This window comes from Nipponia nippon, unplaced genomic scaffold (assembly GCF_047370975.1).
Source record: "Nipponia nippon isolate SJK-2023a ecotype South Korea unplaced genomic scaffold, ASM4737097v1 scaffold_8, whole genome shotgun sequence".
In the NCBI taxonomy this organism is placed as follows: Eukaryota; Metazoa; Chordata; class Aves; order Pelecaniformes; family Threskiornithidae; genus Nipponia; species Nipponia nippon.
In genome coordinates this window covers 4,999,622-5,026,359 of record NW_028262402.1, presented here as the reverse complement: position 1 = coordinate 5,026,359, position 26,738 = coordinate 4,999,622, and the positions used below count along the sequence as shown (strand labels likewise).

The following is a 26,738-nucleotide window of genomic DNA, read 5'->3' as shown; positions in this document are numbered from 1 at the left end:
CAGAACTGCTACCCTGACTGCAGGAACTAATATAAACTAAGGAGCCTGCTCAGAAAACCATTATTGCACAGCTTAAACTAGTTGAAGTCTAAGACATCTCTGAGGAAGGGTTTTTGTAAAAATGCTCTGGTATCTTTCAGAATTGTTGTTGTGGGACATATCAGAGAAGCAAATGTGAAAAATACAAACTGTAAATGTGAGGTTAGCTTATTTTGTGTAGTGAACTATTTGGCAGTATGAGCTGTGAATGAAGAGAAATTTCTGCATCTCTCCCATCTACTTTTTCCCCAGGGACGGAACAGTACCTACTCATGACTGCCTCCAGTGAGCACCCACACTTCATCATGTCAGAAACTCAAAGAGAATTTTGCAGCATTTGCACTTTCCCTTAGCATATTCCTAAGTAAATATGTTACCTCTTAGGACAAAAATAATGCGTTTATTTAGTAAATAAGGAGTGTAGATGGGAGGTAGCCCCATCATCAGCAGGAAGAAGAGGGTCTGAAATTTTAAAAGGGCTGAGATAAGCCCTGTTTTAACATTTTGTGAAGTCATTTACAAAGACAGAACACATGTAAAATACAAGTACATTTTGTACTCTAACACTGATCAAACTAGAATGGGCAGATTTAACATGGTTGCATGCAGTTTTGGCATTACTAAGAAGAGTTCTAGATGTATTTTTTTTTTTCCCTCAGTCTCCCCAACCCAGTGCCAGCAACAATAAAAGTCTATAGTTGAGGTTTAATGCCATTTTTGTTGAGTGTGCGAGCTCCATAATGTAACATATTTTGTTAGATCTTTTACTTAATACAAGACTTCAGTTGCACAGATTCACACTGTATCTGCCTGGCTGCCACACTAATATCTTGTTGAGTGCCTGCTGCAATTTTTCAGGTTCTGCATTTCTTTATTTATATTGGAAGACATTTAGTTTTGTCCAAAACCTCTTTTCAAAATGCCTGTAGTACACAAAAAAAGCACTTTATCAACAGTCTATTGCCTTGCAGATGTGAATTTCAAGACTCATCCTTATGGTGTAAAAGTGTAATCTATTACAGTGATAAAGGTTTCAAAGAGAAACAATCTTAATCCAAAGAAAAACATTTTTTATTAAATGTATCCAGCTGTCTAATGACCACTAGCATGTTTCCCTTTCAAACACTATCAAAAAAGGCTCTGTTTTTTCAGAGATACCTTTACTGCTCTTGTTTTCTACTCTTCAGAAACAGAAATCCCAACAACTGATTCATTAATCCCGTGGACAATTTTCTTGAAGCTTTCTTGTTTCTAACAAGATCATTGTCATATCAAAGAGCAACTGGCTTTTTAGCATAAGAAATCATGGGTAAGGAGCCACTATATTTCTGAATTCAGAAATAATAAAAATGCAGTTGCTGGTAATGAGTAAAAAAAAACTATTTACTGCTTATAGGAAATCTTGCTTGTTTGACTATTTTCAAACATTAGGTTGGATCCTCCACTAGTACTCAAACAAATCATGGTTTATGATACCCAGCACCTGCAAGCCATCAGATTCTTCTGTTAAAAATTCAGTGGGTGCCTACATGTGGTCAATTTAATGAAATAGTCAGTTTTCAAGCCTGCTGCCTTTAGGACTTTCATTGCATCTTGTTCAAGTCGTAATTTCATTCTGCATTTCAGTTGTGGGCAGAGACAGCATCTTGTCCTTTCAGCTGAAATGTATACATGTGCATAGCATCCTTTTAGAAAGTGTGCCATCTATATTTAATGTAATCAACATGATCTTCTCTGTTAGGTGAAAGAGTGCTCCGTTAAATGGATACATTTTGACAAATCAATTAAGACATTTATTTTCAGCTGTTGGAAAGACTGAGGATGTCAGGCTGCAGATACATGCAGGTCTGTTAACTGGTTAATAGCTTAATAGTAGATCTACTGGTGATAGCTGATGTTTCTGCAGGTGCCATCTCTTTTTCTCCATGGCACACAATTAAAATCAAGCCTCAACATTCTTTGATTACACTGAAACAGTATGTTTGTCTATAAATAGTCCCTTTGAAATGAATAGGTACTGTTTAGTGAGTAAGATAAAAGATTGCCTCTCAACATTTCTAGTTGTGATAGGATGTACTTGTATCACAGCATAAAAAAAAAAATCCTCAAAATTTCAAACTTTGTCTTCTTATTCAAACACTTATCATATCCTCAGTCACTTTGTCACATTGGTCAATGGTAAGATATTTCTGACTTCTCAGCTGGGAAGGCACCTAAATTACTTAGCAAAAATGTGATTTTCACCATGAGAATTTCTTTATTTTCTCAGATCAGATGTTAAGATCAGCAGTAGTCTGTTTCCAGTATTGCTAAGGAAAAGTAAGGATGCACATATAAAGTGAGCAACCTCTTGGTAAATCCTCCTAGATTCCAGGACTGACAGTTTAAAGACCTGGGCTGAATATCACCAGTGTGTTTAATGAAGGCAGTTTTAATAGTCATAAGCATAGTCAGAAGAATATGGTGTCTGTGTTTGATACTTGTTCATAGGTAGTTATCTTAGTTCTTAACCAGTCATGTCTTTACATCTTTATAGAAAAATCTGAAATATAATTTGCTACTGAGGTTCTGTGCTGCTATGTTTTTTTCTTGTAGTGCCAGTATATACTCTCATTCACTTAAGATACCACAAACTCTATTCTATCATCTCATGCATGAAATCTGAGTTATACTACCACACATGTTTCTGGAACAGTAGATTACAGGTCCTTTTAAGTAATTGCAGTCTATACTATGACTCTACAGCCTTTTTTTGGCTCTGAGGGGGTTTTTTTGCTTTTATTTCATTACTTTCGGATCATACTGTGGGTCTTCTTTCAGTCTGCTAAATTCATCTCATATTAGGAAAAAATTGTGTCATTTTCTATTTGCAAGACTTGTAGTAAGTGTACTCAGGAACAAATGACTATTAATTGGCCTCAGACACATGTAAACTGGAATTACATACTTACTATGACAAAAGCATGGATCTGGACCAGTGTTTCCATTAGTCCCATTTGTCTGGAGACATCTAAGTTAATATTTAGATAGACCATGTAATGTGGTTGCCAGACGTGAGGACTGGAGGAAATTCCGGTACTATGACTGTTAGTCCACTAGGAAAATATGATGCCAGATAGTTTGTATCTTTGGATAGGTGTTTGCAGTGAAAGAGATGGGAGACGTTTCTACACTGAAGCTTTTCTTTAGAGGGAACTGATTTTGAGAAAATGTCTCAAATTCCAATATTTGTGAAAGAAATTGCAGAAAAATTGATAAAACTAAATAAAATAGAAGAAGAGATATTCACAGAGTTACAAAGTTACTGAAATAGGAAGTTGCTGAACTACATACCACACTAATAAACCAGCAGTGGAGTAACAAGTAAATCATACTTGGCACTAGAGTATCAGATCTATTGTTCATACAGTCATAAATTATACAGAAAAGGAAGATGTCCTTTCACAGTCTAAGTATGATCATACAAATGGCATAAGCTAGGTGAAACAGTATTATAATTGTCAGGTAAAATGTATTTGGAGAAACATCTGTCTTTCTATGTAAGCAGTCATGGTTTCTAAATTAGACATTACGCAAAGCAAAGGTATCTCAAACATTAGCTCTGATTATTAGCAATCAATGTTTCTGCTTTGCTTGTTTCATTTTTTTCCTTTGTTTCTACTACAATTTGACTGCCTCATTTCTGAGGCTTCATTCTACATTGCATTTTCAGTAGTATAACATTTACAGAACAGTATAAAGCGTCTGCTTTTAGTAAGAATATGCCTTTGTGAAAATGCTGGCAGCCTTCAGGATGGGGTGTGTCTGGGGAGGGTGGGAGAAGTTTCTTTTTTCCTTTTAGTGGCAAGTACATACTGACTGCATGACATACAGGTTGTATAAATTGAACTGCTGTTTCTTGTGTATCCTTGCTATACCGTGTTCCAGGATATATCTAAATTTTTTGAGCTATTCTTTACTTTGTGAATAGCCCTTTTTGCTTAGATACAGGCCCAAGATCAGGGAACATAGGAAGACAAGTTCTCCTACAGTCTTGACTAGGATTATCCTCAGTAAAGAACTGCAACTCAGAGTCTCTATTTTCTGTTTCTTCCCCTTTCTCAGTGAGACAGTAGTTTGTGATTGATCTTACTCCAATGCCAACAAATGTGGAATGAAGCTAGAACTGAGCTTAATTCTTCTTGTCCCTGATTTTGCAGTATGAAATAATAGAGGATGCTAAGTAGACATTTATGTTCTGCAGATCAAGTTTAAATCTTTTATCATAAGTAACCCTGTATGCATAGTACAGAAGTTCAGTTGTTGAATCTTTTGAGGTGCATAAATATTTTAGGAAGAAATATCAAAGGTATTGTCTGCCTCACTCCCAAGTCCTTAAAAACAAGTATAAGAGTTTAAATGTATCCAGTTTCTCTTCATTTGTGTTCTGACTCTGGGGTCATGAAGTTCATTTTTTCCCTTCTTCTAAAGTTTTAAAATGTAATTCTTTTAATTAACAAAAAACAAGATATCTTTCTTAGCTGAAGATTCCAGGTGACTTTCAGGACTAAAAAAAGTTGAAGCTGTAATTTGGTACATAAGGCCATCATTGTTTAGGTATGCCAGGAAATTGAAAGTAACCTAATGTTTAAGGAACAGTCAGTTTCTGTCCTGTCAGAAAATGTGATTTCATTACAGAGATTTATACCGAAAAACTAGAATGGGTTAGAAAATAGGTTGCACGTCTGGCAAGACAGGACTGAAATATTTAGTATTTCCATTGAGGAGCTTGGACACTTTTTTGACTTAATTCTGAGTTTACAAAGAAAATCTGAAATGTCTTAAATAACAGTAAAATACATAGCATCAAAGTCCCAGTTGGTTCTCAGTAATTAATATAAAAAAAAAAAAAAAAAAACAACTCTGTATAGCATAAATCGATGTCTTTCTGCCTATATCCTTTTCTTTCATCTCTTCTCAAATAGATGAGTTCTGTTGCCTTGATCTCAAAGAGGAAATCCATTACCACTCTCTCAGTGATAATTCAGACCAGAAGCATTCTTGCACACATTCTCGGTGCACCTCTTTCTTCCTGGCCAAGTGCTCTCAGCTTTGGATTAAAAGTGAAGCCTTTGAAGGGGTCTTACTGTAATTTGCACAGAATTAAGGTGATATAAAATTAAATTAGTAGTAGCAAGTTTGCCAATAAGTTTGCTGGGATATTTTAAGAATAAATCAATATGACTCTATCCTACTCCTCTGCTGAGGACTAGAACAGATCCAAGATGATGCCCATTGCCTCCAATGGTAGATAGCAATGCTACCCTGTCAGCTGTACCAAATAGAGAATATATCTATGCTGAACTCTACCTGTTGCTGAGTTTCTTGTGAAGCATATAAAATATGGGGAATACATTTTTTCCTTTTTTTAGATACATAGGTAGTTAACATTTGCCTCTTGGAGTCACCTTGGCTGCCTCCTCATCTTCATTAATAGCTGAATTTAGCCTATGCTCCTTGGCTTTTGTGAAGAATTCTACAACATATTTCACAAGTCAAGTGGGTATTCTTATAACCTTCCTCAATAATATGCTCTGTATATATAATGCAGATTAATATTAGAGCAGTACTTAGCAGTGCACATCACACAACATAATTCCTTATAATATGTTAGCAGGAACATTATGTAAAACAGTGCATTCTGAAAATAAAGTTGTTCATTGAACAGTGTGGAAATTGTCTAGTGTTCCTTATTTATAACACTAATAGAACATTCTCCAAAACTAGTCATGAAACAACACAGAAATCATTCTGTTAGCCTTCATACCTTCTAAGTAGATATAATTAAAAATAGCTACTCTTAGAAAACATCAGATTATTCACTGACCTCACAAATATCATTCATTATAGTAAGGATGAAGTGGCTGTTTTGCTGGCTTTTAAAATAGTTTCGGAAAAAGCTTTTCTGTCACATAAATTTGGACTGGGGTAAATTTTAACTGAGTCATTGTATCCACATATAGAAGCAGTGATATCTAAAAATGGATGGATATCCAAAACATTTCAGGTACTGAATTGCAAGATTATGACTGTTGCCTCTTTCCTCCTTCATATTTGACATTGAATTAAATTTGAGATAGCAGTAAGGTAAGAGCAAAGCATATAAGACAATTAATTCCAGAGGAGTAATTCAAACCAAATAAATTGGGGTTAAGTTGCCCTTATAAATTTGTAGAAACTATGTGGAATTACTAAAATGGTAGCTCTCAATTTACTTTTTAAATTACATGTATCATGGAAACATGCTTATCAATACTTAGCTGAACCAATCCTTGGTCTGAATTCAGTCCTGACCCTGCACATGAAGTGGGATGTTGGTCAAGAGACCTCCTCAGGTCCTTTCCAACTACGTATTCTGTGACTGATGATTCTTCACAGAAAAATTCAAAAAGCCTGATACCATTGGTCCAGTTCTCAATGTCAGTCACAATCCTATGGCTTTAAAAGCTGACAGGCAACTGAATATAAGAAGCAGAAGGTCCTTTCATATAAGCAGTTGTCTTGACTGAGAGTTTAAGGACAAAAAATCGAGAGCTAGATTTAGTATTAATTGTAGAAAGAAACTTTGGAAGCATATAGATGAGTTTTGTGATACTTAAGTCAAGCCTCTTTTTTTCAGCAAGTCTGCAATTTAGAAGTGCACAGATAAGAACACACCTGGAGAAAAATGTAGTGTTACTTATCCTATGTTTATTCACTTTACTCCATGTGTATATCTCAGCTTGTATAGTTTTTCTGGGATTATGCAAAAAGACTTTTGCAAAACAAAGAAACCTTTCTCCCTGACTTTTCTAGGAACTCAAAATGAAAGTAATCCTAACTAATCTAAACCTGTCCAATTAATATGAATAAGCCAAAGGCAGATTATTCCAGGAAAAAAGCATATCATCTGAGATCTTCTTAAATGACTTGTCAGTTTGGTATTAGTTTTTGGTGATCTGTTCCAATTTTGTACGTCCTAGTGCTTCTCAAAACCAAAATGGTAGAGTTTGTTTCAAGTGGAGAATCCAAAACAGTAATTTTATTTTAAAAGAAATATCTTCAAAATAAGTCATTTTCATGCCAAACCCTGGCCTACATAGAAATTATGGAAGCTTATTTTAATTTCCTGGGCTAAATAACTGGAGCATCAATTTCTCTCTTCTTACTTTTAACTTTAAGAATGATACTACAACTGATTATATAACCAGAAGGAAGAGGATTTTTAATGAAGAGCCACAATGTGGTAGATTCCAGCTCTCCAGTGTTGTCTGTTTCATTTTGATTAAAAAAAAAAAAGCCACATTTTTAATTTTTTTTTAATCAATGCATGAGTGTTACAGTGCTTTTTAAGCTCTTCCTCATGTAATACAAGCCTACAGTAACAGCATGTAGACTTTGGAAAATAACTGAGACATAAAAGACTCCATCTGAGTGGTGTGGTTGACATGCCTGAGGGATGGCATGCTATACAGAAGGCTCTGGACAAAGCTCAAGAAGTGGGCCCAGGTGAACGTCATGAATTTCAACAAGGCCAAGTGCAAGGTCCTGCACCTGGGTCAGGGCAACCACCAGTACCAACACAGGCAGAAGAGACTGAGGGCAGTTCTACAGAGAAGGACTTGGGGGTAGTGGTGGATGAAAAGCTGGACATGAGCCAGCAATGTGCGCTTGCAGCCCAGAAGGCCAACTGTATCCTGGGCTGCATCAAAATAAGCATGGCCAGAAGGTCGAGGGAGGTGATTCTGCCCCTCTACTCTGCTCTGGTGAGACCCCACCTGGAGTACTGCGTCCAGCTATGGAGTCCTCAGTACAGGAAAGACATGGACCTGTTGGAGCGGGTCCAGAGGAGGACCACAAAAATGATCAGAGGGCTGGAACACATCTCCTATGAGGAAAGGCTGAAAGAGCTGGGGTTGTTCAGCATGGAGAAGAGAAGGCTCCAGAGAAACCTTATTGTAGCCTTCCAGTACTTAAAGGGGGCTTATAAGAAAGATGGGGACAAACTTTTTAGTAGGGTCTATTGCAACAGGACAAGGGGTAATGGTTTTAAACTAAAAGAGGATAGATTCAGACTAGATATAAGGAGGAAATTTTTTACAATGAGGGTAGTGAAACACTGGAACAAGTTGCCCAGAGAGGTGGTAGATGCCCCATCCTTGGAAACATTCAAGGCCAGGCTGGATGGGGCTCTGAGCAACCTGATCTAGTTGAAGATGTCCCTGCTCATTGTAAGTGGGGGTTGGACTAGATGACCTTTAAAGGTCCCTTCCATCCCAAATCATTCTATGAGTCTGTGATCTATCCTTACAATCCATATCAATGCATGTTAGGGTCTACCTCCTGCCATCTACAACTGCAAGAGTTCTAAAACTTCCATTATTACTTACTAAAATTCATAAATAGAGGGAAACTGAAGAGACATATTATATAACTTCAACAGTTTACGCTGAGCTGTTTTTCTCTTTTATGAGTGCTTAAGGTCAGTCTAACATGTGCTATGTACTCAATCTCGAAATGTAAAAATAATGAAAGAACATGATCTGTCACATTGTTCTACTGAAAGTTTTCTGACCCAGATACTCAAGTTATTTTATCTAAAGATTTTAATATCATTGCTTTGTTTGGTTTTGTTTTGTTTGGGTCTGGTTTTTTATTTATTTATTTTTTTATCAGGTTGATATGAAGATAAACACTCTGGAGGAGGGAAGTAGTGGAAGACTATCACCACAAGTGTGAGCAATGAGCAGTTTCAACCTGGTAAGTTTCCCATCAGTGGTCTCATTTATGTTTGTAGTAACATCTCAGCTGCTGTATTCTTGATGTGATATTTCTGTGTTAAATGTCATAAACTTTGTCTTCTGAGTTAACAAAACACAAATACTTAATATCTCATTATCTCTTTGAGATGCAGTTTTGTCATGGATCCCAGTATTTTCAGTCCCCAGCCAAGGCAGTTAGCACAGAAAATTATTTTATAATCCTTTAAGTATGTACACAATACCCCCAAGTTTTGTCCACTCATGTTAGAACTAGATGTTGCAATGTCAAGAATTTTATGAGCTGAAGGGTCTGCTTTTAAAATGTTACTTTCTGCTTTATTGTATTTTTTTTTAATCTAGAAAAACACACTCGTGAGCTTTAAAAATACTGTTCTAGAGGTTCAAGTTGTGTTTTTAAAACAATTTCTTATTACAGCCTTATTCTGAGAAATGTTTTCTTCAGGTGAAGCAGGTTGTCCTTTTATGAAACAGCTATCTGTGATTTTTTTTTTTTCCTCCCTAGAAGAAAGCCAGGGGAATTCTAGCTGTGCTATCTCTTTTGGGAGGAAAAGTAGTTAGAAACATTTGGGGACAATAGTCTCTAAGCTCCCAAAGGGAATGGAACTAGCCCTGCTATTGTTTATACACTAGTGTGTCAGTGAAACACACAACCTTTGGCTAATAAAGTCCTGGGAACTGGTAAGCATTTAATAGAGAATTTGATAGAGAAACATGTTCAAATATATAAAAATATAAAAAAAAACCCTGGTATCAGAGACCTGGCACAGCATAAGGTCTTATGGCCTAAGAATGGATTTATAAATATATCAAATGTATCAGCAAAAAAATATGTAATAAGGAGTTGTAGACTCGTGTCAAAACTGGTCTTATCTGATCTCCATTTTCCTATACTTGTGTAAGTATACTCACTTATATATCTGTATATATATATATATCTTCTGTTGATAAATGGATGATCTATATCCTTTATTTAAAGGAAACACAATAGCTTTCTGAGTTTGACTATTCTATCAGTACTGACAATTCATCAATAGTGCTTCACCATTGCACTGACTTTGAAAGTATATCAGATAATAATGAAGAAGTGAGAAACACTCCTCAAAAAATGAAGTTCACTGACTCTGTCTTGTGATCACTGGTAGGTGGCAGAGATATCAAAAATGTTAATAGAGAAACACAAGGAATATGGCTTTATCCCTCAGGAAGGATATTTCTTTTCATATGATATGAACTTACTTGGACTGTTGAGCTCTCCAAGCTAAATGGTAAGTCCACTAATATTGTAACACCTATGCTGACTCAAACCTACCTTCTGTCCCTATAAACCCAGTCACTGTCACTTTCATTTTCAAAGCACCCTGAGTCTTTTCTAGCCGAGACCCCAAAATCCCACTTGCACTACGTACAGGTGTTTAAAATTTGTCTCATTCTTATAAATTTGTGAGGAAGATGCTAATTGTGGGAATTAGCAGGTATTCAGTTCCTGCACATAATGGAGGATGGTCTACTATGGGCTCCTGCAAAAGCTATTTTTTGCTTGGATGCATTTGCCTTGGTCTCTTTCTGCAGGTTTGGGAGTGCTTTTTGATCCAGAGTTTATACTTGCCCTGGAACTTGGGATTTTCTTGCCTTAACATCACCACTTATTAGTCATGTTTCAAATAGCACAAATGTAGGGTGTTTTCCCTTCAATGTGATTGAACTGCCAACTGTTCAGTGCTCCTTGAAGCTTCTTACTCTCCAGAAAGTGAAAACACATCTAGGTGATATCTTTCGAGAAGCAGGAAACAGTTGTAATTCTGTTAAGCAGAAGATAATTTTGCATATACTTACCTGCATACCTCATTTTAGGGTACCTCTAGAATGTACCTTTCAGAATTATTTCAAAGACAGTTTTAAATATTTTAATCTTGAATTGTTTCAGTCTTCTGAAAACTTTGTGTCTTCTGCAGTTAGACAAAATGAGTGCATTGGTGAATAACAATAATAGTATAACAAACTTGATGTAGTCAGCTTTCCGCTTTGATTCCCATTAGCTATAAGAAGATTTTTAGTTGGTTGGTTGGTTGTTTTTTATCCATGAGGGTGATCAGATCCTGAAGTAGATTGCCCAGAAAGACTATGAGATGTCTGTCCTTGGAGGTGTTCAAGAATAAACTGGGCACAGTCCTGAGCAGCTTGATCTGATTAGACCTGTTTTGAGAGGAGGGTTGTTCTAGATGACCCCCAAAGGCTCCTTCCTTTCAAAATTATTCTGCGGATTTGTGATTCTATGGTTAGCATTGTTCGCAAGAATTAAGAGGAATGTCTTATCAACTATTTTGCTGAGTTTCACTAACCACTTCAAGCAATTAATTATGAAATTTTGACTAAACTGACAAGAAATATGTATTCTCTTCCTATTTCTTGTTACACACATTAGAATATTAAAATCTTGGTGATTCTCAACAAGGCGCAGATGTTGGATAGATAAATGTGCTTCCAGTAGATGTATTAGAAATTTGTAAAGGCAAACATTTCCTTTAAACAACTGCATACCCTTATTAATGAGAATAATTAGAGATGCCAGTTGGATCTAATTGAGGAGTAAAGGTTTTGAGAGTAATAAGCTTTTTTTATGTTTCCAATTTGGAGTAGTTTCTCTGATGGCAGGAGTATCTAGAACTAGAGAGTAGAGCACTGTAATGCTATGTCTGTCATCTGTATTTATTAATGCTGCGTATGGTCTCTTTCTAGTGAACTAGTTGTTGTGAATTTCCTTAAAATACATGTGAAGTGATTTCATTCCACCAAGTAAGCAATAAAGGTTTCATACACTTAGTGGCAAACCCAAGTGCTTAGTAGGTTTCATTTTATTTGAAGGTGATTGGGAAAGACTGAACTGCAAAAACTACTGAAGGGAAGGAAACAGAAGTTGTAATAGCTGTATTTGGTTAAGATCTCTTTGTCTTCCCTTTGGAACTGAGAGGAAGGAAGAGAACTGTGGGGAAAAAAGAAACATGAAACAGAGAGAAGAGCTTTCATCCTGAGTATGAGAAACAGACTCAGGAAGCTCTCAAGGCTAAGTAACACTGAAATGCAGATCTCAGCTATCAGCATACAAATTGTCTGAAATCATGGATCAGCTAAGAAAAAACACTTTCTAAAACATAACTATTCCAATTGTTTCTTATTTCTTTCAGAACTCTTTCCAAATTTGTAGTTAAGAAAGGAATCCTTTACTTCATGAGGTTATTGTGTTATACTTAAGACAGGCTAGTGTTTAAAGTTTGTTAACGTGATTGTGACAAATCAGTGCTAAGTAAGGAATTCATATACGGGCACCTGAAACAAGTAGGGGAATATCAGGAATTAGTGTGTGATCCCAACCAATCTGCAAAAATATTTTTCAGTACTGATATTTTCAAACACTGAGATAAGAGGAGAAGCTATCCTGCTTGGTTTCTGTTCAATGCTGCCTTGAGAAGAGCAGGCAATAAAGAAGCAGACCATGATGTTATACATTTTCACAGCTAATATGAGTGTTTTCAAAAGAACAAAAAAGGAAAAATAAATGAAGTGCAGGCAGATCCTCTTCCAGAGGAGAGGCAGTCTCCTCTGGAAACTCAGCCAGTGAGGCTAGCAGCCTTCAGCAAGTTTTGAACAGAAGCTGAGACAGGTTTAGGTAAAGGTAGACACCTTTTTTTCTTTTCTAATGTGCAATTAATATTTCTAATCCCTATTGCCCATCGCGCTGGAAGAGAGTCTGCATTGAAGGTTTTGTACCTTGCTTCAGGAATGCAGCAGGAGTAATAATGTGACACAGATGGGTGTTTAAGTTCTGTCACCATCTTCATAGCTCTGTTGGTTTTATTCTATTCACCGAGGCAGAATTTTGCCCAAGGTACATACAGTATACTACAGTGTACTAAACACAACAAATTGCATGTAATGTGAAATGTTATTTATCTGGTTCTCTGCACAATACAGTTTAACTGTAGCACTGTTAATAGTAAGACTCAAAGCATTGATAGTGCAAGGTGATAGTTTATTGGCCACATGCACAGGAGAGCTTTTCAGTCTAAATCAACAATAAGTTGTGTTCATTACTGATATTTGTAGTAAGGAAAGTGTTGAGCTTTGAGCTTGAGCAACCCCTTGAGAGGAAGACAGGGTAGGCTGCTAAACGATCTAGAATCTAGGTTTCTCCCCTTAAAGAAAAAGATTTGAAGTGTTCACATCCAGATAGATCTGACCATGTGAACATGGAACAAAAAATATTGGAGAAAAAGGTATGGCAAGGACTTGAACGTCAATAAACTTTTCTGTGAAATTTTATTTCCCCAAGTTGGGAACCCTAATAGCATAGATTTCCTCTATGGGATATGAAGATACCCTGCATATTTTTGAAGTGTCTTTTAGAAAAAAAGATTGGTGTGGTTAACTTCATGAGTATGCAACACTCCCAACAGACAAAACCAAAACACCTACAAAATGAAATATTCAGTTCATAGTATGGATGGTTGTGCTATAAAAATTTTTAATTTAAAACTGAAATAATGGTAAAAACCAAAATAATGGTAAAGAGAAAAGGCTAGGTAGAAGAAATATAACAAAATTAAGAATATATAACAAAATAAAGACATGAGTTAGTTTTGGTAAAGGACAAAGAGGTAACTAAGATATTTAGTCTTGAGAGATTACCAAGGGACTTAAACTGTGAGGAAAAGTAGTTCAGCTTTGAGAAGACCACACGTTCTTAGGTAGTAAGATTTTACACACTGTAGCTGTTAAACTGGGAGCAGTTGATAAGCTACTGAAAATCTTAAACAAATTTTGGATCTAGATATTTGAAAATCTGTTTACGCACTAGCTATAATCCTTTGGGAACGTCAAAGTTGAGCTGAAAGCTGAACTGCAAACTTTTAAGACTCCCTCTTATTTCTGTTTTAGTCTAGTTCTTACTGTCATCTTTTCCAAAGACAGTTTATAGTAACTGATGCGTAACTTTAAATGTTACCAGTATAGTTGTTTTAGTTTACAGCTGTACTTGTTTATTGTTTTACCTAGTGTCATAGGTACAACAACCAAAGCAATAGTTTGTCTGTGGTATAGTTTGCCAGAAGTCAAAGGAATTGCATCAGAGATAAATCTGGCCAATTGCTGTTTAAAGGAAGCACAGAGTAATTTGATTAAAGAGCTATCCCACACCCCAAAAGTGATTAATTACTGAAAAAGTACTAATGTTAAAAGCACTGCTGGCAATAAGTCATAGAATGTGTGGAAAGTGTTACTAATGACCATTTAAGTCCTTATTTTTAGCTACTTCAAAATATGATCTAATTTCTGTCACTTATCTTTTCAGTTCATGCCTGTATGAATAAGCGTTAACTTTTTTTTCTGACCTTGATCTTCTTTTGTCATTTCTAAAACACCTGTCATGTAATAAGGAATTCATTTGCAGCTGTAACAGTGATTTATAGTCATTAGCTTTTTTGCTGTCAATGTGTTTTTAAGCATGTTAATTGGAATGAGAAAGAAAAGGTGATCTAGGGAAATTATATCAGTAAACACTATAATTAAGTGTAGCATATTATTTATTTTTGTAATGTAAAAATTGCTATCAGTTTCATGACCAACATTTCAAATGTACTCTAATATTAAACAAGAAGAAACTAGAAGACTTCATCTTAAAATATAACTATGGTCTTTTGACATACCAAAAAGTTATACAACATTACTCCAGAAAGCAGTATCATCAACATGAATTCTTGTCTGTTTATTCCACACTGCTATGCTGAGAAAATGGAAGTAGTGAAGTTAGCTGTCTTCCCATAGGTACAGGCACAGTTTCATAAATAGCTTTTGCACAGGGACGGAACCTGCCTTAGAAAGTGCTGTGCTAAGACAGGTTTTTATTTATACTTTGGCTCCTTTGTGTTGTTCTGACTGGGAAAAGGTTCTGGTTAGTGTAAAGGGTTTCCCCAGAACCAAATGTTACCATGATTCTTTTGAGTAATCTAGAACTGTACCCTGACATCAGTTGTGATGAAGTGTAAATATAACTCAACAAGAGTAAAGGTTACCAGAGCTATCGTGTCTACTTTCCTTAGCTGAAAAGAGCAGATAAGTCTACTTGACTATTGCTGTACTAACAATATGAATGTATTTCTTCAAAATCAGTTTCACAGGGGGCAGTTTCACAGGGCTAGAATCAGATACCGCCCTTCATGTTCAAGATATCCTTTTATTCCCAGATTGGTAAACCAAGTGGGGTTTGATCTAACTCTGGAATAAAGATGTGTCCTGTTCACAGCAGTATGTTACTTCAATATAGCAGCTACAAGACACTTCTGTTATGATATTATACTTCTGCATATTAACTTGCAGAAGATATATCTAGGAGTGTTCAGTTTTTCAGCTAGTATAAGTCATCAGTTTCAATGTGATCAGAGAAGCTAAACCAAACTTGACTTGTTCTCTGATCTTTTGTTTTAATGTACATTTCTGTGGCTTTGTTTTGTATTTTCAGATGCTTTAAAAGTAGAGCTGAGAAGTCCCCTGATTTCTCAGATTTTTCATTTTTCCAGGTTTTTTTCTTCATCTTAGTTTTCTCTAGCTGTCTTTGAGTCATTTTTTTTGGCAGAGAAAGTGTTATAAGATCAGTGGGGGACAGGTTGCTCTCTGATCTGCTAATTTAGTAGAGGGATTAAAAGGTTTTTGAGATGCTTTGCAAACAGTAGGTGTGGGTGGGTGGAGGAGTCATGAAAGGGAGAGCACAGGAGCTCAGAAAGTAGGGCAAGGGTTGTAGCAAGAGGAAGTAAAACAGAATACAGCTGGAAAGAGAAGGAAGACTAGACTGGTAAAAATGTGCATTAGTCCTATCATAAACATCTTAAATCTGAACACCTTAGAAGCAAGCTAATGATAAATTATCCTTAAGTCATTTAACAGCATTTATCCGTTCTCCTCTGCTTAAAAAATACATCCAGGACCACATTGACTACTCTCTAACTTGTACTAAAGCTGTAACTTACCAAAAAAGACACGTGAGCATTCCTTTCACTGGTGTCATAAGAACTATATGATTCTCTTCCACCATAAAAGATTTTTAGTTTTAGGACATCATGCAGATGTTTTATTACTGAGTATTACCCATGTCAATTCTTGGCCTCTTTGTTCAACTGGTGCCTCTTTTTGGAGGGAGATTTTGTGATGTTCATGTGATAGGACAATGAGCTAAATCTCCTGGGGCTTTCATCACACTACAGAACAGTGGAGGAAGTAACCTCAAGCATTAACAGTCCAAAAATATAGAGGTCACAATCTTTATGTTAAAACCCCACTGAGCTTTTCAGTTCATGCACTGTTTTTAGTCAGTTTTAACATTCTTTCAGTTCTATCTGTAGGGAGAAGAGGTTAGCAAATTCTCTGAGCCCTTCTTGTTGATCTCTTCCTCCAAATAAAGCCTTAATTAAAGCTCTGTGAAAACAGGTCTGATTCAGGGAAACTCTCATTTTACTTTTAAGAATTTCTCCATACTTTTCAGGGTTGGGTTTAAACCTTCTTACATTATTCATATGCTTCACCATATTGTTGAATTGCACCCAGTCTTCAACTGGTTTGGAGAAGTTATAACCCTTTAAGTTCTGATGAGCATTTCAATGTGATGCATGAAGAGAAGAATGTCCTGTTAAGGGAACAGAGTGTCTCAGGTTTAACTGTGCTCTTTGCTTTTTATAAAACTGATTTTCTAAGCAGAAAACTTTCTATTGTGTGAAATTGCAAAACTTGTTGCTATCTATTCCAGTATTTTTATTACTAAGAGTATGCTTTATAAGAACAGCATGAGCTAAGATTCACCTTGCCAACTAGCTATTCAATACCAGGAAAGGAAGCATGTCTTGACCTATGCAACAGTAAGCTAGGGACCACAGTCTCATGTCTAGACTTAACAAGTGCATAAATGTACCTCTCCTCTAACTTTTGGTTTATTATTGATTATATTTTATTTTACAGTTACTGGTACTGAACACACAGCCATAACTGCTTTATGCTTCAATGACTTTTAAATACTAATAGCAAATAAAAATTAAAAAAAGACCAACCCATATATGTTTTATGTAATTCTGAGACAGTGCCTCACTCATGCTAGTAGAAATCCTTTGTGTATAGAAAGGAAAAGTCCTGAGAGACCTTTATATCGCAAAGTGTTTTTACATTTGAGGACTCAGATATATGCTGCATGGTCTATGAACTGAATTTAAGGGTGGTTTACTGTTCTTTTAGAGGAGTAGTTCATAAATACATGCTACAACAACTTTCCCAACAGATTTCTCTCTACCTAGAGGAAATCTTGAAAAACACTGCTCAAAATCAGTAATTACGGTCCTCTTTGTAATTTGCCTTGTAAAATATTCTCATTGAAATATGCTTTGTTGTACCCTGCCTAGATAGTTAATTCTTTTCAAAGAGAATGCGTAGCTGAGTTATGTTATTAATCAAAATCTATGCCTCCAGCAACCATTCCTACAAGAAAATAAAATAAAATGTAGAAATAGTACAAAGGAAAATGAAGCTGTAATACCAAAACTGTACACAGAGTTGATCCTTTTGATTCTACCTGACAGAAAAAGGTTTTATTCCCAGCACTAATGCATAAATTAGCTCTCTGGATAGCAAGATGCAATATTGAAGGCAATTGCTGACAACAGTGAAGATTTAAGTTTGCACTTCATAATTTAATGTGCTTAATTTATCAGTAGGTTGAGGTTATTATTCAATAGTCCTATATATTAATACATTTTAATTAAAGTAACTTTATATTTTGCTGCCTCATGACCTGGTGCTAGAGCCAATTTGTTCTTTGTGGAGGAAACATGAAGCACTTCTCACCTTGTAATATATTTGCAGACAGAAAAGGAATATTTTTCCATCTTGATGGTAAACAATGCATCTCAGCATTACTGGCCAAAGTATTACCTTCACAAGTCAATGTTTTCCAATGATACTGCATGAAAAAGCAACACCACTGGCACAATAAGGTTTTGTTTGCCTAAGCTAAATGTACTTAAAGAAGAAAATGGAGAAATTTGGCAATATCTGCTCCAGGACAGAGAAGAGCGGTGGCCTGGATGAAGCACTCTTAAGTGCTAACTTCAGTATTGGTTTAATGAGGAATTTCTGTGAAGTTCTTTTTTTGTTTTATAAACTGCAAGGGATATCAGGTATTTCTTCTGTTATGATAAAAAAGTATTCTAACATCCCTGGAAATGCTTTTAATAGCACAGATATTTCTGTCCCGGTCCTTGACCCTCCCTTCCAAAAAAAGCCCAGAGTGCTTTGTTTACATTGAATTGGCCCTGTGGCATACTACTGCAAGGACTAATGGAAACCTAGCCTCAGAGCAAGAGCAAGAAACATGTGTTGGCAATTGTCGTGGTTTAACCCCAGCCAGCAACTAAGCACCACACAGCGGCTCGCTCACTCGCCCCCAGTGGGATGGGGGAGAGAATCGGAAGAGTAAAAGTGAGAAAACTTACGGGTTGAGATAAAGACAGTTTAATGGGTAAAGCAAAAGCCGCGCGTGCAAGCAAAGCAAAGCAAAGCAATTCATTCACTACTTCCCATCGGCAGGCAGGTGTTCAGCCATCCTCAGGAAAGCAGGGCTCCATCACGCATAACAGTTACTTGGGAAGACAAACGCCATCACGCCCAATGTCCCCCTCTTCCTTCTTCTTCCCCTAGCTTATACACTGAGCATGACGTCATATGGTATGGAATAGCCCTTTGGCCAGTCTGGATCAGCTGTCCTAGCTATTGTGCTTCCCAGCTTCTTCTGCACCTGGCAGAGCAAGAGAAGCTGAAAAGTCCTTGACTAGTGTAAACTCTGCTCAGCAAGAACCAAAACATCAGTGTGTTATCAACATTATTCTCATCCTAAATCCAAAACACAGCACTCTACCAGCTACTAAGAAGAAAACTAACTCTATCCCAGCTGAAACCAGGACAGTAATCCATATGAATAACCAGAATGAAAATCATTGAACTTACACGACTACTGCCTGAATGGAAACAAAAGTGAAGAAAGAGGAGAGAGAACCATCCCATTAGGGGGGAGAGCCCATCTATCTGTGTGCCCAGGACAATCATACAAGAAGGAAAAGAGAATACACTCTCAAGTACCTCTCACCTGTTTGGGCATAGGACTTAGACCACAGGACACTTCTGCTTAATTAATTAAGCACTTTCCACTAAAGGGCAGTCTGAGAAGATGCAGGTAGATGTGATGACTGTTTTCAGCAAGTGTCAGATTCCTGAAGTCCCTTATGCTGCTGTCCATCTCTGTGCTTCTGTCAGGTAACAGTTACCTGAGCCATTTTTAAGAATTCTCAATTAACTGTATCAAAATTTCAAATTCTGAGCTCTTCTCTTACCTCTGCTTTCACTTTTTCTTATCCCTTAATCTTCCTTCTCTTTCTCCATGGGTCTTGGCTTAAGACATTGAGCCTTATTCCTGCTGCTTCTTTTAGGGAGATTCCAAGTAAACTTGCATTTTTCTTCTATTGACATTAATTTTTTTTTTTAATCTAGTGCACTCGCTTGCCAGCCACTCTTTTCTTTCTAATGCACCATATCATAATCAAAATTACAATTCTGCTATACCTAAAAGCAAAAGAATTCATTTAGTTAATGCAGGACTAGGCAGATAATGTGTAATAATTATGGCTAATGTGTCACAAGAGGCAATAAATACGGATAGTAAGATATACAACAGACATTTCCAGTAATGTGAAAGCCACTGAATATATTCCTTCTATCTCTTCTAGTTTGTTTCAGTATGTAAATTTGTCCTTTTAAGGCTATGCAGCTGTTGTCAGATTAAAAATTTATCTGCAGCCTACCAAGATACAGCAGAATTTTCCAGCACTAAACTTCACAGAGAGGAAACATAGAATTAATAAAATCAGAATATTCATTGGAAATAATATACCACTCCATATGAACCTACAGATGTCTAAAGCATATACAAACATACCTACATTCATAAATGCATGCATATTTGCTTTTGTGAAGGACCAGCTGCTCTGCAGGGTGCTGATGTGTCTTTAGGAAGCTGATCAGGGTCCATTTCTTCTCTGCCCATTGATTGTGGGAAAAGCATCAAGCAAAACAAAGGAGGTTTGCTCCTTATTATGCATTATTATGAATTTCAAATCTAAAGTTAGAATTGTATCTGAAGTAAATGGGTGAAATCCTTCGAGAGTTTTTCACCAGCATGTAATTTCATTAGAATTCATTAAAACACTGTAGAGAAAAAAGAAAAGGAAAAAAAAAAAAAAAAAGAAAGGAGCAACCCCAGGGAGGGTTGTTCTTTTTAGCATTTTTTTTTTCCTTCTTTGAATTACACAGTTCAAATATTTTTCACAGTTTTTCTGTCTTGTATATCATGATGGTTTGCATTGCCATTTCATAGTAAGGCAATACAGTTGGATCTAAAATTTCAATTGAAATACTCTCAAGCTCTGAAGAGATACAAATGTAGCTTTGTATCTTATCTTTGCACTCTACCTAATGTGTTTTAGTTCTATTTAAAATAATGTATTTGTATGGCTGTAAAACACTGAAGGATTAGTGCATATTAAATATTCACTGCACTATCAAAATTAAATCCTGGCATGCCAAAACATTAACATTTAACTGCAAAAGTTCAGTAGCTTCACAGAGTTTTTTGTCTTTTTTTTTTTCTTCTTATTGCACTGCTTGTATGTTTAGAGAACACTGAAATTTGAAGTAATTCTGTGTAATCTCACTATTATTATTTTCTGCATTTTATTTTTTGGTTTTGTGCTGAATTATAATTCCTGTGGAACCCAAGACTGCCACCTGAGTCATAATGGTAATAACGATTAACACTTGGACTGTGTGATGTGCAGGTAACTCAACCCTTCTGTAATACTCCATATTCTAGAAAGAGAAAAGTTTGGAAATAAGTAGTCAGTGAGTCTTTTGACAAAGTTCTCTTTGGCTGCAGATTTAAGGAAGTTTTTCGTTTGCTACACTGGAGGAAAAGTGGCTTACATCTTTTGAATGATCTGTTTATTGATATTCAGGAAGTTAAGGGGCAAGGGACTCAATTTCACAAGACTGATGTTGTGTTAACCCCTCTTCTGTTTAGCTTCCATTAATTTCTTAAGAAAACATGGCAAATTGTCTGACAGGTTTAAAAGGGTGACCAAGGAAAAACAGGTTTTTTGCCTGTTTGTTTCTTTGTTTTAGGGAGACATCTAAGTTTGGCAAATATTAAGCTCAGCTCTTGTACACCTCAGCATGCTACTTCCTTAAACTGAAGTCAGGTTGTTTTATTATAAAGCGTTAAGAGCTCCAGAGAGAGTTGCTTCATTTGCTGAGTCAAGCAATGAAATTGTGCAAATTCATGTGATGGGACAGCTTGGGGACACGCATAAATTTTGTTTTGGCATGCTGGAAATATTGGGGTACCCATGCTCAGTAGGTTTTTTGGTATAAGCTACAGAAGATGAAAATTGTCTTATCACTAATAAGAGTACACCAGAAAAAAAGAAAGAAAGAAAAAAAAAAAACAACCAGCAGCTTTTTGACACTATGAATGTTTAAGAAACATTTATTTGGGAATAACATGACTCTGTTGTTCCTTCAGGAAGTATGGAGGCTTTGTTGAGCATCTGGGATGAAATATTATGATGTTTGGTTTAATCAGTGTTCTAGAACTGATTAAAAATTGTTATAATTAGAGATTGGCAGAAGATTACACACTGACACAGGGAAGTTTAAGTCGGGTAGAAGAGATGACAGTTTTTGTCCTCACCATCCCCAATGAAAAACAGGGTATTTTTTACAAAAATATTTTTAAAGGATTTTTTTGACCAGAAAATCATTTCAGCAGTCACTTTCTGATTAGCATTATTTATAACATCAGCTTAGATGAGAAAACGACAGTTACACACTCTTGTCTTTTCTTTCTATATGGGTAACATCTATAAACTATTGGGTTTATGTCCTCTTCTGAAACTGCAGAAAGTATTGTGACCTTTAAGTCTCACATCTCAAATGACACAAAACTGATAGTGAAGCCCAGGCAGAATGTCTCCCACATCCATGGAAATTTGTTACAAAGTTTGGCAAAAATAGTTTGACAAAACCCTTTACTGACTGTTAAGTGCTGATTTCACATTCTCAGAGTGCTTCGCAGAATTTTGTCAAATTCTCATAATAAAATGCAGAAACATTTTGTAATCTCCATGTGTTATTTGAAGTGATAGACTACAGAGTATGACATCCATTATTAATCACAGGTATAGCTCTCCTTTGGCAGTCTGGCCAGCTTCTTTTTCAGGCTTTATGAAGGGTCCACAAATAGCAATTAAATTCTCACTTAGGAGGATCCCAGCATCTAAAATCAGACCTCTAAGTTAAAATATCTTGCCTCGAAACTTAAATGCTTGGCTTTCCCTTGCTGCTACTAATGTTATTAATAAACCTCAGGGCCTTAAGCTCTCTTCTCATTTATACTTTCTTTTCTTCTCCCCTGTGAAAAGTGTGTTCCAGATGAATCCACTTGCCTTATCAAGGCTATACCCACTGCATTCCATCTTTATTATAAGAGACTGCAGAGCAACTTCAGTAATTGGTAGAGACAGCCAGGCAGCAGGGCTTAAAATGCTATGTGTGGAAGCAAAGCCTTCTGACAATGTCCTACCTATTCTCTTGTTGCAACTTTCTATCTGCAGTTCTTTTAGAATCAGGGCCATATTTGTTTGTGAAGTTGTTTCTTAAAGTTTCTTTTGTTTTTTTCTTGTAGTGTTTTCTTGATGTTTGATTAATACTGTTATTGTATGCAACCCTAGTGACATTTCTGTAGCAAATGACTACTTGAGTTAGGTCAGAAGTAAAAAGTCTCTTTGTAAGTTTTTTTTGTTTTGTTACTGCTTTTTCTTATTAGAAGTCTTTTTTGTATGCCTGTCTCAGCTTGTCCATCAGCTCTTAGTTTGAGATGTATTTTGTTCTTTAGAGGTATCGGTTTAAAGTAAAAAAAAAAAAAAAAAAAAAGTAATGTTGAATGTGGAGGATGTGTAGTTAAGCTGTGATCCTATAAGCGGCTTTTCTGACCCTGACCTAATTAGCTCTTTCAAGTTCGAATTGTGGTTTTTTCCTGCACTATTACTTTCTGTATTTTTAACAGAGAAGAAAATACAGCTTAGAACTGCAGGTGTTTTCATCTATGAAAGTGTGATTGATCTAAAAGGCATTCACCTTGTAAATGGTAGACATAGTTAAGCTAAAGTTAGCTTCGGTTATCTGTGGTATTCAGTTGTGGAACTGAAAATAATCTGAATTAAATTCAAACACCAGAATCCCCATGTCTTAAAAGTGCAATTAATATGTTTAAAATGTATCTCATAACAGCATTTTTCTATTATAGACCCATGATTTATGTGACTATAAATGTAGTGAAAATAAAGATGGACTCAAGTTCTGAAAGCACTTAAACTCTTCTTCATTAGTTCTAAAGCTGTAATCACATTACTCTGTGTGAGTTCATTTCTTGTGTATGGATTTGAGCTGTCATGTAATCAATCATGGTTAACCTGAGCTGGAAAAGATTATAGGTGCCACTCTTGAGCAATGACAGCATAAGTTGCAATACAAAGGTTTCTAAATTGATAAGTTTCCTTTTCTAAATGCAAAACCTCTGGGATTAAGGTACAATTATGGCATGTGGAAAGTATGGGGTGCCTCAAAAAATTCTGAATATATTACTAAGAATAAAAATTTTTAATTACCTTTTTCTTTGACATAATTTAGCATAAGAAACCAGTACAGTCATCAAAATTGGCACCAAATTAATTTGAATTAGTTGTAAATATATTTTTCTCTTAGTTTTCAGAGAATATTCTGGAACTACATATTCTTCACCAGGGAAGGATTCTTTAACTTGATTCTTCAATGTTTAGATAACACCAGTACTGAGAATGTGGGTGAATGGGCTTTATTTTGAGGAGAATTAGTGCTAAGGCTTTTTTACCTCATGGTCTCATTGAAAAGCTGGTGAAGTCAGTTTTAAAAGTCCCCACTGACTTTGGAGGGCTCTTTCTTTGTTTCCAGGCTTGAATTAGGTGTGTTTACCTGGGCCCAGCACAGAGGAAAGGTGGATTGCAGAGCAGCCCCTCACAGTCTGGTCACATATTCCTCCATAACTCCTCTTTCAGCGGGCTCTGCTTGTAGTACCTTGGCAGTTTTTCCTTATAGTCAATTTTTCTGCCTCTAAGGTGACTGTCCTGGTTTCAGCTGGGACAGAGTTAATTTTCTTCTTAGTAGCTGGTATAGTGCTGTGTTTTGGATTTAGTATGAGAATAATGTTGATAACACACTGATGTTTTAGTTGTTGCTAAGTAGTGGTTACACCAGTCAAGGACTTTTCAGCTTCCCATGCTCTGCATGGCGTACAAGAAGCTGGGAGGGGGCACAGCCAGGGGGCCTGACCCACATTGGCCACAGGGCTATTCCACACCATATGACGTCATGCTCAGTATATAACTGGGGCGAGTTGGCCAGGGGGGAAGGGATTGCTGCTCGGGAACAGGCTGGGCATCAGTCAGGGGGTGGTGAGCAATTGTGTCGTATATCACTTGCTTGGTACATTATTATTGTATTATATTATTATTATTATTATTACTACCACTACTACTATCATTCTATTTTATTTTACTTCAATTATTAAACTGTTCTTATCTCAACCCAGGAGTTGTCTGACTTTCACCCTTCCAATTCTCTCCCCCACCCCACTGGGGGGGAGTGAGTGAACGGCTGTGTGGTTCATAGTTGCTGGCTGGGGTTAAACCACGACAGTCCTTTTTGGCGCCCAACGTGGGGCTCGAGGGTTTGAGATAATAACAGATTAATCAGAGTGTATTAAGGAATTTGTATCTGTTAACAGTTGCTGGTCATAATATTGATTCATCTGCTCTCGGTATTAGTCTACCTGATCTGCACCATGCTCTTGCTTTTGCAGTACATGTTAAAGATTGGTGTTGGGTGTTGCAGTTTTCTGTGCTCTGCCGTGATTAGTGATGTTTTGCCTGGGAGATTTGTTATTAAAACACTGACCTTGAGCGCTATCTGGTATTTGGGTTCTGTACTGAAGCCATTACTGTACTTCGGGTACCACCTCATGGAGACAATTAGCAATTATACCTCTTCCTCTGAGAGGCTTTTTATGGAGGAAATACAGAATAGCACCTTCACTGCCGCCTTCTATAATGTTTCCTCCTTCATTACAACAACTTTTTTGTATCTTGAACATCCTTGGGTAGTTAAGATACATCTATTGGTATTTCTTGGGTATATTGTTTCGGTTTTGTCTAGAGTTAATATGCATTTTAAGAATATCATCCAGAGATCTGCCCCAAGGCTGGATAATTATGAGTGGCAGGGTGTGTGGGAGAGTATGGGCAAATGCCTAGGACGGTGGGCCCCTCCAGTGTTTTGGAGTTTCACCCCTGAACAAGTGCAGAATCCTGAAAAATTAGTAGAACATTTGGAAAAAGTATGCTGTCATCCTGACAATTCTAGGGAGACACAAATCACTGCAATGTGCTGGGGCCTGGCCCATGCCTACCGAGCCGTATTAAACACTATTCAGAACCCTCAAGGGGAAGAGAAGGTCTCTGGATCTGACAACAAAACGACTGGCGTTGCAGCTATGCCAGCCCCGGCAACAGATACTACGGATACGCCAGCCCCTGTAACAGGTGCTGTGGCTACACCAGAGAACCAACCCGTGCCAGTATCAGTTGCCCCTATACAGAAGAAAAAATACACAAGAAAATCAACTCGTTTAGTAAGGGCTGATGATGAACCAGGGCCATCACAAGAACAGGAGGAGGAAGAGGCAGAACCCACAAATGAGATGGTAACAACCCGATCTCTGTCCCTGAGTGAGCTGCGAGATATGCGAAAAGATTTTAGTCGTCATCCAGGTGAGCACATCATCACTTGGCTGCTCCGATGCTGGGATAATGGGGCTAGTAGCCTGGAATTAGAGAGTAAGGAAGCCAAGCAGCTGGGATCCATTTCTAGGGAAGGGGGCATTGACAAAGCGATTGGAAAAGGGGCAAAAGTCCTCAGCCTCTGGAGGCGACTTCTGGCAGCTGTGAAGGAAAGGTATCCTTTCAAGGAAGATTTTTTATGTCAGCCAGGCAAGTGGACCACCATGGAGAGAGGTATCCAGTACCTGAGGGAATTAGCCGTGCTGGAGGTGATGCATAATGACTTGAACAATGAGCAGTTATCCAAAGATCCAGATGAAGTCCAGTGCACACGACCCATGTGGCGGAAGTTCGTGCGGAGCGCACCGTCATCATATGCAAACTCTTTGGCAACAATGACCTGGAAAGATGAAGAGGGACCAACGGTGGATGAATTGGCTGGCCAACTTCGACAATACGAAGAAAGTCTCTCTGCCTCCCTACGGGCCTGCGTCGCGGCTGTGGAGAAACTGCCTGATGTGCTAGCTGAGAAATTATCCCGGGAGTTCCAGCGATTCAAAGAGGACATGTCCTACTCCTCACCTGTACGGACCAGTATCTCAGCCATCAGGAGTAAGCATCCCTCTCTTCAAGAGAGAAGATATAGTGAATACACACCACGGGCCACCCTGTGGTTTTATCTGCGTGACCATGGAGAGGACATGAGGAAGTGGGATGGAAAATCTACCTCGACCCTAGAGGCACGAGTACGTGAGTTGCAAGGAAAAACAATTACAAAAGGTGGTTCTTCCAGGAAAATTGCTGCTCCAGTTTCCAGTGAGCAGTTCCCTAGACAGGATAAAAGGGCTGATTTTGCTTCCGATCTCAATAAAGGGGTTTTTGATTCGCATTT

At 37.2% G+C, this 26,738-nt stretch overlaps 1 protein-coding gene across 3 annotated transcripts in view; it reads left to right on the top strand.

The window, feature by feature from the left end:
* The window catches only part of LINGO2 (leucine rich repeat and Ig domain containing 2), a 554,730-nt gene that overhangs the window by 304,253 nt on the left and 223,739 nt on the right, over positions 1-26,738 (top strand). For 2 of the 3 annotated variants that reach the window (XM_087741651.1, XM_087741648.1), the window contains exon 3: positions 8,734-8,817. The gene's annotated coding sequence lies outside the window, so the exon portion shown is untranslated. Of the gene's footprint in view, positions 1-8,733; positions 8,818-10,049; positions 10,106-26,738 lie in introns of those variants that run through there. The other variant, XM_087741650.1, reaches the window with a different exon arrangement.